This window comes from Acanthochromis polyacanthus, chromosome 19 (genome assembly GCF_021347895.1).
Source record: "Acanthochromis polyacanthus isolate Apoly-LR-REF ecotype Palm Island chromosome 19, KAUST_Apoly_ChrSc, whole genome shotgun sequence".
NCBI classification, from domain to species: Eukaryota; Metazoa; Chordata; class Actinopteri; family Pomacentridae; genus Acanthochromis; species Acanthochromis polyacanthus.
In genome coordinates, this window is record NC_067131.1 from 15,967,188 (window position 1) to 15,985,082 (window position 17,895).

At 40.7% G+C, this 17,895-nt stretch overlaps 1 long non-coding RNA gene and 1 pseudogene across 1 annotated transcript; one reads left to right on the forward strand and one right to left on the reverse strand.

Moving 5' to 3' along the window:
• Positions 1 to 2,104: 2,104 nt before the first annotated feature.
• Positions 2,105 to 2,986, reverse strand: LOC110958381 (uncharacterized). Its single transcript, XR_002596175.2, has 3 exons — positions 2,835 to 2,986; positions 2,479 to 2,731; positions 2,105 to 2,254 (listed from the first exon to the last, which is right to left on the reverse strand). It is a non-coding gene; the product is annotated as an uncharacterized LOC110958381 (long non-coding RNA).
• A 677-nt stretch (positions 2,987 to 3,663) lies between these two features.
• Positions 3,664 to 16,660, forward strand: LOC110961667 (nicotinamide riboside kinase 2-like; annotated as a pseudogene).
• The last annotated feature ends 1,235 nt before the right edge of the window (positions 16,661 to 17,895 follow it).

A 17,895-nucleotide genomic window follows, 5' to 3' on the forward strand; every position in this document is an offset into this window, starting at 1 on the left:
CGAAAGAATGACATGATAACTGGGTTTGAATAATTGTATCATGACGAGATGAGTCTTACCTTTTTAAAAAATCCAAAACATGCAGAAAGCGTCATCAGCTGTGGGTTGCTGTCAAAAGGATAATGTGCGAAAGTACACAGTGTGAAGAGCTTTTACAGCATCATTGTGTTGTTTAAAGGCACAGGGACACGGGACTCAAGGGTGTGCACTAAGTCTTGTACATTTCTTGTGCATGTCGTAAAAAAACAATCATAAATTTATATAACTCATAGTTTGCTACAGCAAACTATCAATATCAGCGTTCCTGAGAGGCCAGCTTTACCGTTTTACTGACAGTATTTAATCACATAAGATTTAGAGCCCTTCAGTTTTTTCACACTTTATTATGCTGTATTTTATATTTTTGAAACAATAATTTACATTTTTTAATCGAGAATGACAATCGGTGTGGAATATGAGATCTAAAGTATAGATTTTTTTGTACTGCAAATCAACTTCTAGACAATCTTATGTTTTCACATAGTGTTTGTTGAAAATCAGCATTGTGCAAATTTCAAATGCAAAGCACAGCTATGCATTCTAAAATTAGCTTCCTTGTTTTTTGTGTGTGTGTTGAAAGGAAGAGATAAAACAATACCACCCTCCTACCCATTCATCATCCCAAAGAATGAGACAGATAAGAAAATGAACACACACAAAAACCTAATCAAGTAAACAAGACATGCACGCAAACACACACGAAAGGTTTTTTTTTTTTTTTTTTAAAAAGTAAATAGAATAAAGACAGAAATAAAAAACAATGTTCAAGGTGCTTCCTTCCAATTATGGATATACTGAGAGTCAGATGTGGTCCAGAAAGTTGAGTGTATTTACATATAAGATAATAGGCTGCCATCTTTTGCAGTAATTAACAAGTGAATCCCGCTCAACATGCATTTCACTGTTTCTATTGACAGAAAAGACACTGAATCTGTTCATCAGGATGCGTTAGATGGGTGATTTGGGCTTTCCCACTGCAGCACAATACTTCTACTAGTTATGACTAAGGCAAAAAAAAAAAACATTAGAATCTTTCATTGTATGTCAGGCTTATATCAGGCTTTTCTTGAAGGTGCTGATCAGGGAGCAGAGTTGTAGTGTAATACTGAGAACTTTGTTTAACATATTAAATAAGTAGACACACAGAGCTGAGCTAAATTTGACAGGAAAAAAGAAACACGCAAGTATGATCAAGTAAGTATCAAGCTAAATCTATCACATGTATCAAAATGAATTCTATAAAAGACCTTAAACTAAACTGCACATGGAAATGTAGCACTGATCCTGACTAGTGCCTTTTCACACCAACATGTCAAGAACAATTAAAGTAAGCAGGGTTTATCTGACCATAACATGGAATGTAAATGGGAGATTTCAAAATTGGATTTTTAATGCATTTACAAACATTTCAAAAACGTGTTTTTCTTTTTTATCACTAAGTTATTAGATGTAGATTGATGTAAAATGTGTAGTTTGTAGTTTTTTTCCAAATCTACAGTTCAATAAAGTATGCAAGAATAACAGACATTCTAAGTTGACAGCAAAAACTGTCTTAATGCCCGACCCATCTTGTAATTGTCACAACATTATTCTGTAAATTTCAGGCGGAGTCACAAATAAATCAATTTTAGTCATCATATAAATGATTTTATTTTGAAAATTACATACACTGCTCAGTGCATTTGATTTCTCAAACATCAAAACATACTTGTACATACCATGGGTATCAAAAATATTTACTGTACATGTAGGCGCTTTTAGTGGAGTTTTAACTGGACTGTATCAGTAAAATAAAGCTTCTTCTTTCCACATTGTGAACTATTTACAGGTACGTTGTGCGTATACAAGTACTGCATGTCCCAAATGAAACATACATATGCATTAAAAGTTTCTGTGACCTGTATGGACTCAAATAAGGGTCAGATTGATTTAGAGAGAGTTTTTTCTTTCTGTAGCTTTGAAGTAATTGCCCTTTTTTTGTTTTGCTATTTTTCTATACATTCTCAATCTAAAACGTTCCACGTATGCAGAGTCTGAATCTAACTGACCCATATTTGATCCCATTAATCTGCCCTTTAATATAAAGCACAGTGGATTCAGGCAGGAGAGTGTTTGAAGTGGAGGAAGAGGATGATGAAGAGGATCAAGGTTGCTCTGAGTAAGCTGGAGGGTCTGTGTATGACGGCGGTGGGTCGGGGTAGGATGGTGGTTCAAACTGGAAAAGAGGAAACACTGAATTATAAAGAGGACAACAAGCCGAGTTTGGATGATTATGTGGAATTTTTTGATCCCTTGATTCCTTATTTACAAATTTGTAGGTGTAAGTTGTTCAATGTAATTGAATTAAAAATAAACCAGTTATGTACATGAATAACTTGAGAATCCCAATCATGAAATGTGACAAATTCATGAAAGCGTAAGATGCACACAATGTTGTACCATATACGGAGGAGGTGGGCTGACATTTCTTATCGAGTACACGGGAGGTTCTCTGTAAGAAGGCTGGAAATATGCTCCATTTATGTCCATTTCGTCCTCTTCGTCCTCGTGCTCCTCCTCATCATATATAGGGATGATGTAAACAGAAGGGGAATCACTGCGCTCAGTTGGCCAGGCCCCTGCTTCTCTGCGTTTCCTTGCAAAATGGCAACATAATATCCACAGCACAATACCGATACACAACACAGGAATCCTGTAATAAAGCACAGCTCAGTCACATGTGCAGCACGCGTGAGGTGAGGTGAACACTCAGTTAAAGTTATGTTAACATGCTGAGAACAGAAAGAAATACTTACTGAATTGTAAGAAAATATAATTCCATAGCAGCTTTATTTTCACTCCTGAGTAAAATTTAAGAGAAGAAGAAGAGGCGTTGAGAGTGTAACTCTACTTTACTGCTCGTCATGTAGGTTACTCTTATGGTTTTGCAATACATTTACTCATGGTAAGTGCAAAGGTTGCTCTTTATCTCTTCGTATCTTCAAATCACTCCAACATTAACAGACTGTCTCTAAAGTAAACTGATGTAACTACTTTTTGTTTCAACACTTTATCCAAATAATGCAAGCTTGAAGAATGGCTGTTTTTTCTGAACAACAATACAGTTCAGATTTAAAGCTATGTAGTGTATGTTGAACTTTGCTGCACAAACATTATTGGACTTTGTATCGATCACAGAAAGTAGGGAGAAATAAAAGCACTTCACTTTTCATTTTAGGCAAATATACAATAACAAGGGTGGTGTAATCAGGCTGTTCCTTCTGTATCAGGCCTTGCTCAACAAAATCAAACACAAAACAGAACATTAGATGACTGAACAAGAGTGGACAAGCCGTTCCTAACTAATTCTGTATTTTTCCATGCTGAAAATGAAGCTTACCTTCAACTAGCAGCCACGTAGTGCAGGTAAAGCAGAGTGCTGAATTGCAACAGACAATTTACAGCCTCACTGACCCGTTTAAAGCAGCAAACTCACCGAGGTTGCAGCCGGTGATGTAAACCTATTATTTGCGCAGAGTATTCACCGGTGTTTGTTACTGCTGTTTACATAACACTGACAGGAGGTCATCAGAAATCACATGACTAAATGACCTAAATGTATATTTGTTGTAGTGTTGTAGTGATTTTCATGAAACCAATTCCTGCAGCATCTTCACATCAGGGGGAAAAACAGCATGGACAATGTTCACATGAAGACTCCAGACAGCTACAAAGCCCTCCCACATCTTTATTGTGGTTTGTTACACTGCTTCTCCTGCCAATTTATTCCCAGCTGATAAAAACGATCAAACCACCAGGAAAAGTGGGGACGGATGAAGCTACAGCAGCTCCAGAGGACTGTTTTGAGGGCACAGATTGGCATTGCCACCCAGCAGAGCTATTTCATGTGTCAATGATGCTCAGATCACAAAGACAGTGGCGAATCCCCTTGTGCCCGCCCAAAATTTTCTTTGGAAATTTACATTACTGATAGTCCGATTTCCGACGCTCATGAACGCAACTTCGTTGTCCGACTGCACTTGAGTGCACGTTAGTTTGATCTCTTCTGATTGTATTTTGTTCGGATTTGAAGAAGCTTTGAAGACGTTTCCTGATGCCCGAGGAGAAGAGGAGCGGCTTTGTACCTTTTTGGTAAGAAGACTATGGCCGTTTCTCAGTATCATAATTGTCCGTACTTGGTTCTCACGTACTCGTGAAACGTCATCATGGAGACTGCTCAGACCAGACTAGTGTGCATAGATATGAATCAGTAGATAGATATATATCTATGGCTGCAGCTCCCAGTGAACAGGAGGATTTTATTAGAGGGTAATATTCCGTGCCAGAGCAGACCTCATTAGCACTTCCGCTAGGTCGGCTAACTTCTGGTCACTCCAGGGATGCTGTTGTCCATAATGTAGCCAGAATATGGATTCATTTTTCATTTTCGTGTGACAAAGATGAGAACAAAAATATTCAGAGCAAGTGGAGCAGCTATCTAACACTTATTACAGTTTGTTCAATTTTTAAAGTCACATTTTGAAATCTTGTAATTTTTCCGTAAAGCAAATCACAGCTTTTATTTTATCATTTTATATTATTAAGAATTCTTATTCAGTTTAACACTAGATGATGCATCAGTTCATTGAGTATTTCAGAGCCAGTTTTTTTTCTTTTCAATTATCTGTTTTCAAAGTGATGTTGTTAAAATATAATTGCAGTGAAACAGCAGCAACATAAGAAACGACCAAATATAGAAAGGAAGTGCAGCTATTTTAATATAAAAAATGATCTATCAGTGAGAACATGGTTAAAGTGCAGCTAAAGTTAAGTTCGCAAAACAACAGACATGAAACGTCCTTTTACTTCCAGAAAAAAAAGCCTCATATTTGCTTTTTATTAAAAAATCACTTAAAGCAACACTTCCAGTTTGTTTTAGTTTGTTGGTATTCATTGGTGGAGCAGCAGCACATTGTCCACAGACAGTTTTACTGTCCATTGTCTTGTTTTAATCCATTTTCAGTTCACTAATTCAGTTCTTAGGCTGATTGGACCAACAGACACTGAAGGACTCCGACAGCTGGTCGGTAGTAAATGATAATTTACTGATTAGTGCCGGTTTTAATGAACTTTATGTTCAACTTTAGAGTCAGATATAATGTGAGCAGTGAACCTCAGGAGTTGGTGGAGTTTATTTGTGTGTGTTGACCAGAGAAGAGAGTTAGCATCCAGTGAATATTAGCTTTAACGTGAATTAGCGATGCTAACCAAGCTAGCTGACCAGTCCTGATTAGCAGCTAAATGTACCATCAAGCTAGCAATGTTTGTGTCGTTTCCTATCAGCAGCTGAAGTGTGTTGTGTTCCTGTAATGTGGGTCATTCAGTTCATAAAACTGTGGCTGGTTGTCATTAATGTAACATTCAGGAAACTTAAATGTGATTCAAACAGTAATGTTAATGTTCTAGTTGTCAGTGATCAGCTTTAATTTGACACTAAAACAGACTTTGTGTCACGCCCCCTTCCGCTTCTGTGTGCGGGCTCATCAGACTAATTACAAGCGGCTGTGCTGGAAGGACAGCTGGCGTGAATGAACAATCAGCGCTGCATAAAAGCCTGGCTCTCTCCATTGGTTGCCGCTGGATTATTGACTCATGCCACACGCCGCACCCTGTTCCTTGTTTCCCATTAGACGCACACTTCTCTTTCTGGATTATCTTGCCTGCCTCCCTGCTCTCTGGACTCTGTCCCTCATTTGGATTACCTGCCGCTTCTCCTGTCCTCGTCACATCTCCACCATTGGCTCCCTCAACTCAGCCCCCCTCCCAGTCTGCTGAATTCCCCAGTCAGTCGTGAGTCACTTTCCCGATTACTTTAGTTTAATTAATTACTTTTGCCTCGGCCGTTTGGTCCGCCTTTAGTTTAGTTCTGTTTAGTTTTCCTCGTCCTGTTATTTTCTCTGCCTCCCCATTTTAGCGTCTTCGTTTGATGTATATATTTTTCCTTATTAAATCATATTAATTCACCTGCCTGTCTGCAGCCTGCTTCATGGGTTCACCCTCTTCGTTCATAACAGAATAATCCAGCCACTCATGAACCCAGCAGGCACCCCCGGTTTTTTTTTTAACTCCCCCTGCAGCGTCTAGGGAGCAAGAAGGGCCCCCCCCCCCTCCCGCAGCCTTGAATGAGCAAGAAGCTCCCCCGCAGCCTTGAATGAGCAAGAAGCTCCCCCCGCGGCCATGAATGAGCAAGAAGCTCCCCCCACGGCCCTGAAGGAGCAAGAAGCTCCCCCCGCGGCCCTGAAGGAGCAAGAAGCTCTCCCGCAGCCTTGAATGAGCAAGAAGCTCCCCCCACGGCCATGAATGAGCAAGAAGCTCCCCCCGCGGCCCTGAAGGAGCAAGAAGCTCCCCCCGCGGCCCTGAAGGAGCAAGAAGCTCCCCCCGCGGCCCTGAAGGAGCAAGAAGCTCCCTCCACGGCCTTGAGGAGGCGTCCCGTCTCCCCAGCAGCTTCTAAAAAGCTAAAGGCTTCCCCTGCAGCCTTGAGGAAGCTAAAGGCTTCCCCTGCAGCCTTGAGGAAGCTAAAGGCTTCCCGCCTCTCTTGCAGCCTTGACGAGGTTTCCCGCCTCTCTTGCAGCCTTGACGAGGTTTCCCGCCTCTCTTGCAGCCTTGACGAGGTTTCCCGCCTCTCTTGCAGCCTTGACGAGGTTTCCTGCCTCCCCCGAGTCCTTGACGAGCCGTAGCACCTCCCCCGGCGGCCTTGAGAAGGCGTAGCGCCTCCCCGGTGGCCTTGAGAAAGCGTAGCACCTCCCCCCCGAGTCCTGAAGAGGCATAACGCTACCCCTGAACCCTCGAAGGGGTGTACAGCCTCCTCGGCAGCCTTGAGGGGGCATAGCTCCTCCTCCCGAACCCAGAAGAGGCCAAGCGCCTCCCCACCAGCCTTGAGAATGAGGAACGCCACACCAACACCCAGTGGCGCCCCTGCAGTGGCCACCCCAATTGGTCCTTCTGCAGTGGTGGTCTCCTTGCCCCCATTTTTAGTCCCAGGTTCTGCCCAGTTCCCCGGAAGATCCCCAGTCTTTTGTTTAGTTCAGTCCTCTGCTTTTTGTTTTGTTCAGTCCCCAGTCCCGAACCCAATCCTGTCCTCTATCCTACACCCCAAGGAGTCCTTGGTCCCTAATTCAGTCCTGTCCCCTGAGGGGTTCCTTATTCCCTATTTAGTGCAGTCCTCTGTCCTACTCCCTGTGGGGGCCCCAATCCTGCCCCGGGTTCAGTCCAGTTCCATTCCAGTCCAGTCCCAGTCCAGTCCCAGTCCAGTTCAGCTATAGTCTTCTCCAGCCCAGTTCTAGACCAGCCCAGCTCAAGTCCAGTCCAGTTCAATTCAGTCCTAGTCAAGTCCAGCTTAAGTCCAGTCCAGCTATTCTCCAATCCAGCTTGAGTCCAGTCCAGTCCTAGTTCAGTTCAGTTTCAGTTCTGCCCCCAGATGGGCCCTTGGCTCCACCAGCTCTGCCCCCGGAGGGGCCCCCGGCTAAAGCCTTGCCCCTGGAGGGGTCCCCGGCTCCAGTACCAATTCTGCCCCTGGAGGGGTTCTGCTGCCACCGGCACCCAGTCCAGCCACCAGCCCGGCCTCCGGAGGGTCCCCGTCGGTTCAGCTGCTGGTTCCCAGCCCGGCCTCCAGAGGGTCCCCGTCGGTCCAGCAGCCAGTTCCCAGTCCAGCCTCCTGAAGACCTCCATCGGCCCGGCCTTCAGTTCCCTGTCCGGCTCCAGCCTGTCCTGCCCTGGCCTGTCCAGCCCCCTGGCCATCCTCCGGTGCGGTCCATTTCACCTGTCCGGCTCCAGCCTGTCCAGCCCTGCCCCCGGGTCATCCCCTGGAGTTGTCCCTCCCGCCCGCCCGGCCCCAGCCCGCCCGCCCAGCCCCAGCCCGCCCATCCCTCGGTCCGTCCTCCGGAGTGGTTCCTTCAGGATGTCCAGCCCTGGCCTGTCCAGCCCCCGGGCCGTCCCTTGGAGTTGTCCCTTCCACCCGTCCGGCCCTAGCCCACCCGTCGCTCGGGCCAGTCTGGATTCCTGTGGGTCCCGAAGACGCCCACCAGCACCCCGACCGGTCCAGTGTGCGACAGGGGGCGCACCTCGGGGGGGTGCTGTCACACCCCCTTCCGCTCCTGTGTGTGGGCTCATCAGACTAATTACGAGCTGCTGTGCTGGAAAGACAGCTGGCGTGAATGAACAATCAGCGCTGCATAAAAGCCTGGCTCTCTCCGTTGATCGCCGCTGGATTATTGACTCATGCCACACGCCGCACCCTGTTCCTTGCTTCCCATTAGACGCACACTGCTCAGCGCTACACACACGCCGCTACCGGGACTCTGCTTCTCTTTCTGGATTATCTTGCCTGCCTCCCTGCTCTCTGGACTCTGTCCCTCATTTGGATTACCTGCCGCTTCTCCTTTCCTCGTCACATCTCCACCATCGGCTCCCTCAACTCAGCCCCCCTCCCAGTCTGCTGAATTCCCCAGTCAGTCGTGAGTCACTTTCCCGATTAGTTTAATTAATTACTTTTGCCTCGGCCATTTGGTCCGCCTTTAGTTTAGTTCTGTTTAGTTTTCCTCATCCTATTATTTATTTTCTCTGCCTCCCCATTTTAGCATCTTCGTTTGATGTATATATTTTTCCTTATTAAATCATATTAATTCACCTGCCTGTCTGCAGCCTGCTTCATGGGTTCACCCTCTTGATTCATAACACTTTGATAGTTTTAAATGACATCAGTTCATTAATTTGTTGAAAATCGTCCCATTTGTTGTTGTGATGTTGCTGCTGATTGATTTAAAACCAGACGATCTGTGTTGAAGACACATTTAGTTTGAGTATCAGAAGTACAAGAAGGAAAATAGAAGTTTAGTTCTGCTACTTCAGAGATTTCAGGAATGAAATAACTAAATGAGTCTTTATGCCTCCAACTTTATATTACAATAACGAAATGATCAAAAATATAAATGGCAGAGAAAACCTGAGAGAATAATTTCCTGAAAGTCAATGAAGGAAAAGCAGCTTTTTATCCTGAAAGATCAGATTAAGCTCTAACATCTGCATCTGACAGCATCAAGTCAACCAGAAAGAAAAGAATAAAGGAAATGACTTCTTTCTGATCACATCTGTTCAGCTGCTCACATTCTTCACCTTTATAGTCCACTTTTAAAAGTTCAGCAGACAGGTGCTCTGCTTTGGAGTGTGACGATGTCATCGGTGATGTGGAGAGTGAAGTTTCTGATTCACTCACAGCGTGCTTTAAGGCACCGGGGTCGGACTTGATGTTTGAAATACTGACCGACAGCTCAGATTTAACTGTCTGCAGTTCCGTTTTGATGGATGTTAAATTTTCACTCAAAGCCTCTAGGAGTGGGGTCTTTAAAATGACCACCGTCTCCTTACAGAGTGAAAGTAGCAGTTCCTCTTTAAGGTCAGAGATTGCAGCATCTGAGGGCCTCTTCAAAAGAAGACGTAGTTGATGAAGGCGTTCTGGAGCAGAAAGACCACGACCAAGCAGCCTGGAGGTCTTAGACAGTGTCTCCCTCAGGTGGGTGTCAACGATGTTCACGGTCAGGTCTGTGGTAATTCCCTCAGAAAACAAAACAGAAAAAATCGAGATTATAAATTAACATGTAACCAAAGCACTCTGTGTATAACGCCATAGTATAGGATGTAGTTCAGAAAATGTCAAAGTATAGTATACTTTTCAATAATAACATAGTATGGACTGTACTTCATAGTATAGCATGATGGCAAAAAAAAAAAAAAAAAAAACTCATACATTATTATGTGGTTCAAAAAGGCAAAATGATAGGATGTTGCCTAAAATTGTCATGTATGATATGTGGTTCAAAAAATGTCATAGTGCAGTATATTGTCAAAATAGTATGCCATTCAAGAAAACATCAGAGTATAATATGTGGTCTAAAAAATGCCATAGAATAATAGTTCATTGCACAAGTAAAAGTATAATAAATTTTAAAACTGTTCAAATTCTTATATGTTGCTAAAAAACAACAACAACAAAAAAACTAAAACAAAAAGCGTCATAGTAATATGTCAAGTAAAAAAGTGTATAGTATAGTGTGTCGCTCTTAAAACATCATATTATAGCCTTTGGTCCACAAAACATTATGTTCCAGCTGTCTGAAGTCGGTGAGGAGCCACACAAAAAACAGTCCAAGCGCTGGTTTCCAGAGGGTTAGACAGGTATTTATTTGAAAGAGTAAGTTTACAACAACACAACATGTGAGGAGGTTAAAAGCAAATAGGTGTTAATAAAATAAAAATAAATAAACAGAACTAAAAGTGAACTTCACGTTGACATTGATGGGTATTCCAACCAGGAACAAAGTAAAAGATCATCAATACAAAAAACCCTCTTCCTGTTCACCTCTTAAAACCCAAAACACAATGGCTGAATCACTCACATGTCTCTTAGAAAACGTCCTAGTATACGTAGCTTTTGCTATGAAAAAACACCATCGCATACATCATATACTGTACAAATAACAAATCAAAGGAAAGAGACATACATTGTAGAGTTGTAGTAATTGTGGGCTGACTGATTTACTGATTATCAGTGTTTTAGTTTTTGCTGATTTACGATAATAAATCAATTTATAGATAGCGCTACTTTGGCTCTGAACAATTATCTACCTGTGGTCGCTCTGTCTTCTGGAGTGATTTGATTGGTTATCCATCATGAATAAATCTCCTTTAACTTTACATCTGTAAACAAAACAAAAACGTATCATCAAAGTTTTCTGTTAGAGTTTGTCTTCTTCTAAGTTTAACTCCAAGATTTTAAATACTTTCAACTGCTGCAAATGAATATCTCCTCCAAATGTCTCACTAATAATCATTAAAAATCATTAAAAACCCACAAAACACCCCTCTATACTGGACCACACTTAGTACAGTCCGGTTCCCCCTTCTATAAATCTGCTTGGAATCTTCCACTTCCTGTTTGTCAAAGTGGCCTTCTACCTGGACAGGTTTTGTTGGAGCTCATGCAACAAACATTTTGGGTAACTGCACTTTAATATGGATGGATGACACTGAATTAGAGTCTGTTTTCATGAGACGGTGTTCAGATGTGTAGCTCTGTCATTAAATAGGAAATTATTTCTCAGAAGAAAAGTCTGAAATGTTTGCTAGGTTAGTGTCCCACATGTTCTTTGGCTCAGCTAAAGCTAACTCTCTCCAACTTCTGGATCTCTGGAGTTGCTTGTTGTTAAAATATCTTGCTAGAGGTGCTGAAGCTCAGAAAATCTGAGATGTTTGTCCAAAATCAGCTCATTCTCAAATCTGATCTGATCTGTCCTCATTTGTTTGACCTAAACTTAGGAGTTAATGACAGAGCAGCACATCCAGGCTCAGTCTCATTTATGTAGAGATTAAACTTCAGTGTCATTCACTGATGTTAAAGTGCAGTTTTTCAGATGTTTGTTGCTCATGCTCCCGACCAAACCAGTTCAGGTGGAAGACGATGTGAAGAGAATTTCCAGAGGATGAATATCACACATTTACGTTGGAAATAAATGTCCTTTAATTAGACATTGTCATGCAAAAGTTGGATTTCCCTTTCATGAAGTTCAAATCTTTGTTGAGTGTTTTGTTGATGTTGGTTTCTAAATGTTTTTTACACTCGGCCTCAAAGATTAAAACCTTTTACGGTTCACAAGCTGCAACAATTCACACATTATCATCTATCTTTCTGACTAAACTAAGATAAAAAGTGAAAAACTGCCTGATTCCTGCATCATGAATGTAAATCTTTTTGGTTTTTATGACAGTAAGCTGAATATATTTGACATTTTATAGACCAAAACAAGAAATTAATTACTGGAGTAAACAATCAACAGATTAATGGAAAAAGAAAATGTGTTTTCTAACATATATGGCTGAATTACTCCAACATTACAACAATATACATTTCAAATTTAATTTTATTTATATAATGCCAATTACAGGTCAAATTGTCTCAAGACGCTTTATTTTTATATTTTTTTGTCATATTTAAAATATCACAAAGTAAGAAATTTAAACCTCTTGACTAATCCAATTTATTATTTGGTTTTTAAGAGACTAATGGAGATCTAAAATAACTTTCTCCATTAAAATTAATAAACATGAGGTCAAATAGAAGGAACAGTTTTAAATCCTGCAGTCCCATGACGACAAGAATAAAGTTTGTCAACAAAAACATTAAAGTCCTAATAAATGATAATAAAGTGTGATACTAAAGGTTTGTGGTGCTAAAAATCTCAAAGTAAAGTTATCAAGTTGATGGAGGTTGATAAAAGTTGACCTCCCTTCATTTCTCTGGAGTTGACTCCATGGATTTTAGGGATGCTGCTTAAAAACCTGCTCTTCGAGTCATCTTCCTTCTAGTCGCTGTAAAAAGTCACTCCATCCTCGCCGATTTCAGCACCTCTTCATGACAACTTGTTCTGCCTCTGACCTGGTGGAAACTCCAGAAACTCGGGAAACCCGTCGAGATTCGGATTTTCGAAAAACTCGCCGGGCGGGGGAAGGTGTGGTGGGCGGTGGGGGGAGGTGGGATGTAGAGTGGGAAGGCCGCCACCCACCTCCCCTCCTACTCTCCGCCCTGACTCCACCCTGACTCCACCCAGACTCTGCCTTGGCTCCACCCATGTGGTCACTTGGAAACTACGATGTCAAAGGGACGACGAAATTATATTTTTTTATCTGATCTGTAGCTCAGTGAGTTCAGGATTTGCCTATAGAGCTGCAGGTTACCGGTTCAAGACCCAGCCCTTCTTAAATTTTTTGAAAATCTTATAAAAGACAAAGAAAGAAAAATGCCAGTGGTAGGCCTTGAACCTGCTACCTTCCACTTGGTAGTCTCTCCTCTTATCCTCCTGAGCTACTCACTCAGATACTAATTCTTGTTTTTTTTGCGTATTTATCATCTATTTTTTGTCATTTTCGAGTTTTTTTTAACTTGAGTCTCGTCTCGACCGTTTTTCTCAGGAGGTTGGACTTCAGCCTTTGTGCTGGAGGGTTGAACCCTCAGTTCCAAGACTTTCCAAAGCCTCCACACCTCCCAAGGCCTCAGGACCTGAGCTTTGACACAGTCTGAGGGCTGAAATTTTCTAAGTCCCACAGTAGATCTCTGTCAGTTTGAACTTTTTGACAGTCTGAGGGCTGAAATTTTCTAAGTCCCACAGTAGATCTCTGTTAGTTTGAACTTTTTGACAGTCTGAGGACTGAAATTTTGTAAGTTCCTGAGTAGTTCACTGTGAGTTTGAACCTTTCGACAGTCTAAGGGCTGAAATTTTGTAAGTTCTTGAGTAGTTCACTGTTAGTTTGAACCTTTCGACAGTCTGAGGACTGGAATTTTGTAAGTTCTTGAGTAGTTCACTGTTAGTTTGAACTTTCTGGTGAACAGAAGCCTTAAAACTTGTTACCATGAGTCTTGATTTCACATTTAGACCATTGATCTGAGTTCTTCTCAGACCTTCACCTGTGGGTTCTTTAGAAATCCTGAACAAACTTTGATTCTCTTCACTGAACAGTAAAGTTTGTGGAGATCAGAAGGTAACATTAGTTTGATCGATGCCTTCAACTACTAGTAGACTTTATCTGGAAAGCAGTTTTCTGAAATGAGTTTTTAGTAAATCTGTCCACAATCAAACCAAGAACATAGAAAGAGGAAATGTTTGAAGAAATAACTTGATGTTTTCATTTCAGACTAGAAAACACTTTACGACCTTTATCTGTTTTTGCTCTTTTTGATCGTTTTATTGTCTCTTCTGTTTAATTTGATCTTTTAAAGTCTAACTGGTGTCTTTTCAAATGTTTTGTCTTCAGTTTGATTCTTCTTAAATGTTTAGTTTTGCTCTTTTCTCACCTTTTATTGTTTTCTGTCTGATTTGATTTTGAAATGTTTTGTCTTTTTAATGTTTGTTGTTTTTTCAAATGTTTTATCAGCTTGTTTGAAAAATTTCCTTTTCTTCCCCAATGTTTAATTTTTAGATTAAATCTTTAAATTTTTTCTTTTTAAGTGTTTTACCACTGAATATTTAATTTTCTTTTTAAATGCTTCATTGTATTTTCTGTTTAATTCCTCTTTAAAGTTTTATTGCCTTTAAGATTTAATTCCAATTTTTAATCTAATTAAATGTTTTGTCTTTTTAAAGGTTTAATCTAATTAAATGTTATATATTTTAAATGTTTAATATTCTTGCTTTATTGTATTTTTTTAAAATGTTTATCTAAAATAGTTCATCTTTAATGTTTAAAGATAAAAAATGTTTAATACCATAATTACATTTTGTATCTTCTGTTTAATTATCTAAATAAATATTGTCTATTTGATATATTTTAATGTTTAAATTTCTTTTTAAAAATTTTACTGTATTAAGTGCTTTTTTTCTTTTGATTTAATTGCTTTTTTAAAACATAGTTTATTTCTTTAATAGTTTGTCAAGATTTTAACCCCAACCTTCAAAATGAAACAATCCATAAATCACAATGAAAACACTTCTGTTGTCACAATCATGAATTAATCAGTTATTCAGTTTATCAGTTCAACTTTATTTGTTTAGCACCTTTCACACATGACATAACTAAACAAGCAAATAGGAAAAAAATATGATTAAAAATCAAAAACATTAAAAAAAAAAAAAAAGATTTAACATGGTAAAACGTGTCCAGGGGATGGAGGGAGTTTATTGAAGTCTTCTTGGGCTCACACGGTAAATCGTTTAAAATAGAAACTTGATATTCAGTCTAAGGAAACTGCAGAGCGACAGAAGAACCAACAATATCTCCCGTTTTCTCCTTTAATGAGTCGACTCTTCTTGTGCTTTCAGACCAAAGAACTACAGACTCTTCACAACCTGCTCAAACTCTTGGTACAGGACCTCACCACACGGGTCAAGAAGGTTTTCTTCTCATTTCCACTCTGAAGCTCACCTTCTCCTGCTCAATCTGCTGACAAATGTTTTTGCTGCTCTAAAGTCTGGTCTCCAGAACTTCCTAAAAACTCTCAAAGTCTCTTCTGCTGCAGGTTGCTTTGTAGGACTGCTACAGAAAACCTCACTAAACCACATGGAGGGGCCTCAAGATAGTCGTCCAAATGAAACTGTACTAAAACCAAACTAGCACAACCCAAATGCTGAAGTTTCCTGCAGCCCACCAGAGAATCAAGACAGGAACTCTTACCTTCTGGACAACTAACGCTGGTTCACAAACAAGAATACAGAATGTGTCTGACCAAAAACCTCTAAAGACTCACTACAGCCAAGATAAAGACACAACTCAGCTGCACCAAATCCACTAATCACTACACATGTTAGCACCATGTGCTAACTGTGGCTAAAGAACCACATTTACCAAGACAACTATCCAGTACAAAGCCCTAAAACACACCAAGAAACACATTAAAGACGATTTTACTGCTGGAAATCAACACCTAAAGAACAAACTAAAGCAACGGAGTCAAACCCTGTTCAATGAAGAGAAGCAGAGGAAATGTTTGACTGCAGCCATAAAGCAGGAAGACACTGAGCTGCTCAAGTGTTCCTGATAACACCAAGCAGCCACCTGGACAGCCAATAGGAACACAGCTTACTGGAACTCCAGAGGGCTGGCTTAGTGAAGTACATTTAGTTTAAACTTGAAGCAGAAAGTTAACAAAGAAAGTTGAAAACCACCTTCTGTATATTGACATATGGTACATACACACCAGAACCTCCCGCCACAAAATCAATTTCTTCCCTTCAGCTGTTGGACTTATGAACCATTAAATCACCTCCATTTACCAGTCACTTTATTCTTTTTGCTTGCACTCATTCTGGTTGCACTATTCTATTCTGGGAAAAATGATGGCAAGTATTTTTGCTTGCTCTTTTACTACTATTATTATTATTATTATTATTATTAAATTTTAAATTAAAATTTTAAAAATTATTTAATTGAATCTAAATTTTATCGGTAATGACATTTAGAGCCAGCAGGTGCGAGTATGGAGTGACACAGTGTGTAAAGTACATCTTCGGCATCGGCGGCGTAACCAATGGAGGGAAAACCAGCCTCACCAACCGTCTGATCAAGAACCTGCCCAACTGCTGCTTGGTCCATCAGGATGACTCCTTCAAGCCCCAAGATCAGATTGAAGTTGGTGAAGATGGCTTTAAGCAGTACAATGTCATCACTGCTCTGGATTTGGACGCCATGATGAGTACGATCTACGTGTGGCTGGAGAACCCGCTGAAGTTTGAGAAGTCTCATGGCGATAATAACACCCTGGACATAGAGATGGTCCTGAAGTCTGACCACAAGGAGGAGGAGGAGACTCACATCCTCACTGTGGCGGGCTTCCTGCTTTATACCTACAGGCCTTTGATGGACGTGCTAAACCAACGGTACTTCATTTCTATCCCATATGAAGAATACAAAAGAGGAGGTGCTCTAGGAAGTGCACAGTGCCAGACCCCCCCGGCCTGTTTGATGGCCACGTCTGGACCATGGACCTGCAACACAAGAACATCTGCTCACTGTGGAAGATTACTGAGAGCAGCTTTTGTGATTTCTATTCAGAACACGATGATGTTTGCTGAGCTGTGCACTATTAAATGATTTAAAAATATGGAACATTGCTGCTGTTTATTATTGTTCTCAGGTTTATTGTTACATGTATAGAGTGTTGCTTATTGTATTTTATTGTATTTGATTTAATAATATGGAGTATTGTTACTGTTTATTCTTGTTCTCGGGTTTACTATTAAATGTACAGAGAGCTACTTACTATATTTTATTGTATTTTAAAACTTACATTAATTGCACAGAACATTTCAGATTATTTTACCACAGATCAAGGGTACAGATTGTTGTTGTTCACTGTGTATTGGGTAGTACTCATTTTGATTTAGACTGAGTAGTATACAGAACCCTATGATGTTTATGGTATACAGCTGAGAATTAGTTACTAAAAGTACAGAATATTATTTCTTATTTTAGGTGTGATAATTGTCAGTAAACATTCTAAGAAGTGGAAACTGACAGGGTTGCATGTAGTGCTGTTTTTGCACAATATTTGTCACTTAATTTCCCTCAGGATACTGTCGTTGAGCTTACCAGTTTTACATAACAGGCAGATGCTGCTGCTAATGATGTTGTAATTCACATAAACAAGGAAACAAGTCCATCATAATTTGAATGTTAACAGTTCAAAATGAAACGCTCATATACAGCTTTCCTATTGGGTTAAAAAAAAAACATGAAAAAAACTTTGTAAAAGCGAGAGGTCGGTTGCAGCTTTCCTTCTTTCATACAACTTTTCAGTGCCCCCCCCCCCCCCCAACTAATATTTATCTGGAGCTTGGATGATTGAGGAGGTGAGGAGTCTATTCGGAACCAAAAAATAAAAATGCCTTTCAGTCAGAAGACAAGGAAGCATACCACCAGAGAAAGAAAGCAAAGCAGAGACAGCAGCAGAGTCTGTAGCGAGATCTCTCCACCAAGCATATGTGGGAGGCGATTCAGAGCATGTCGGGCTACAGAAGCCAGGAGCATCCCGACCATGTGTGAGGTCACATTTTTCAGATGAGCTAAATACATTTTACGCTCGCTTTGATCTCCTCAACAAAGAGTCAGCTGTAATGTCTAGCCCGCCTCCAGAGGACCTGCCACTGTTAGTAACCACGGCACATGCCAGATGAATCCCGTTGCGTTTGAATATGAGTGAAGCTGCTCGGCCCGATAACATCCCTCGTCATGTATTGAAAAACGTGTTCCAATCAGCTAGTTGATGTTATTGCTGACATTTTCACTGTCAGAGGACTTTCACCATCAGCTTCTAGAAAGCCACGCTCGTCTGGAAAA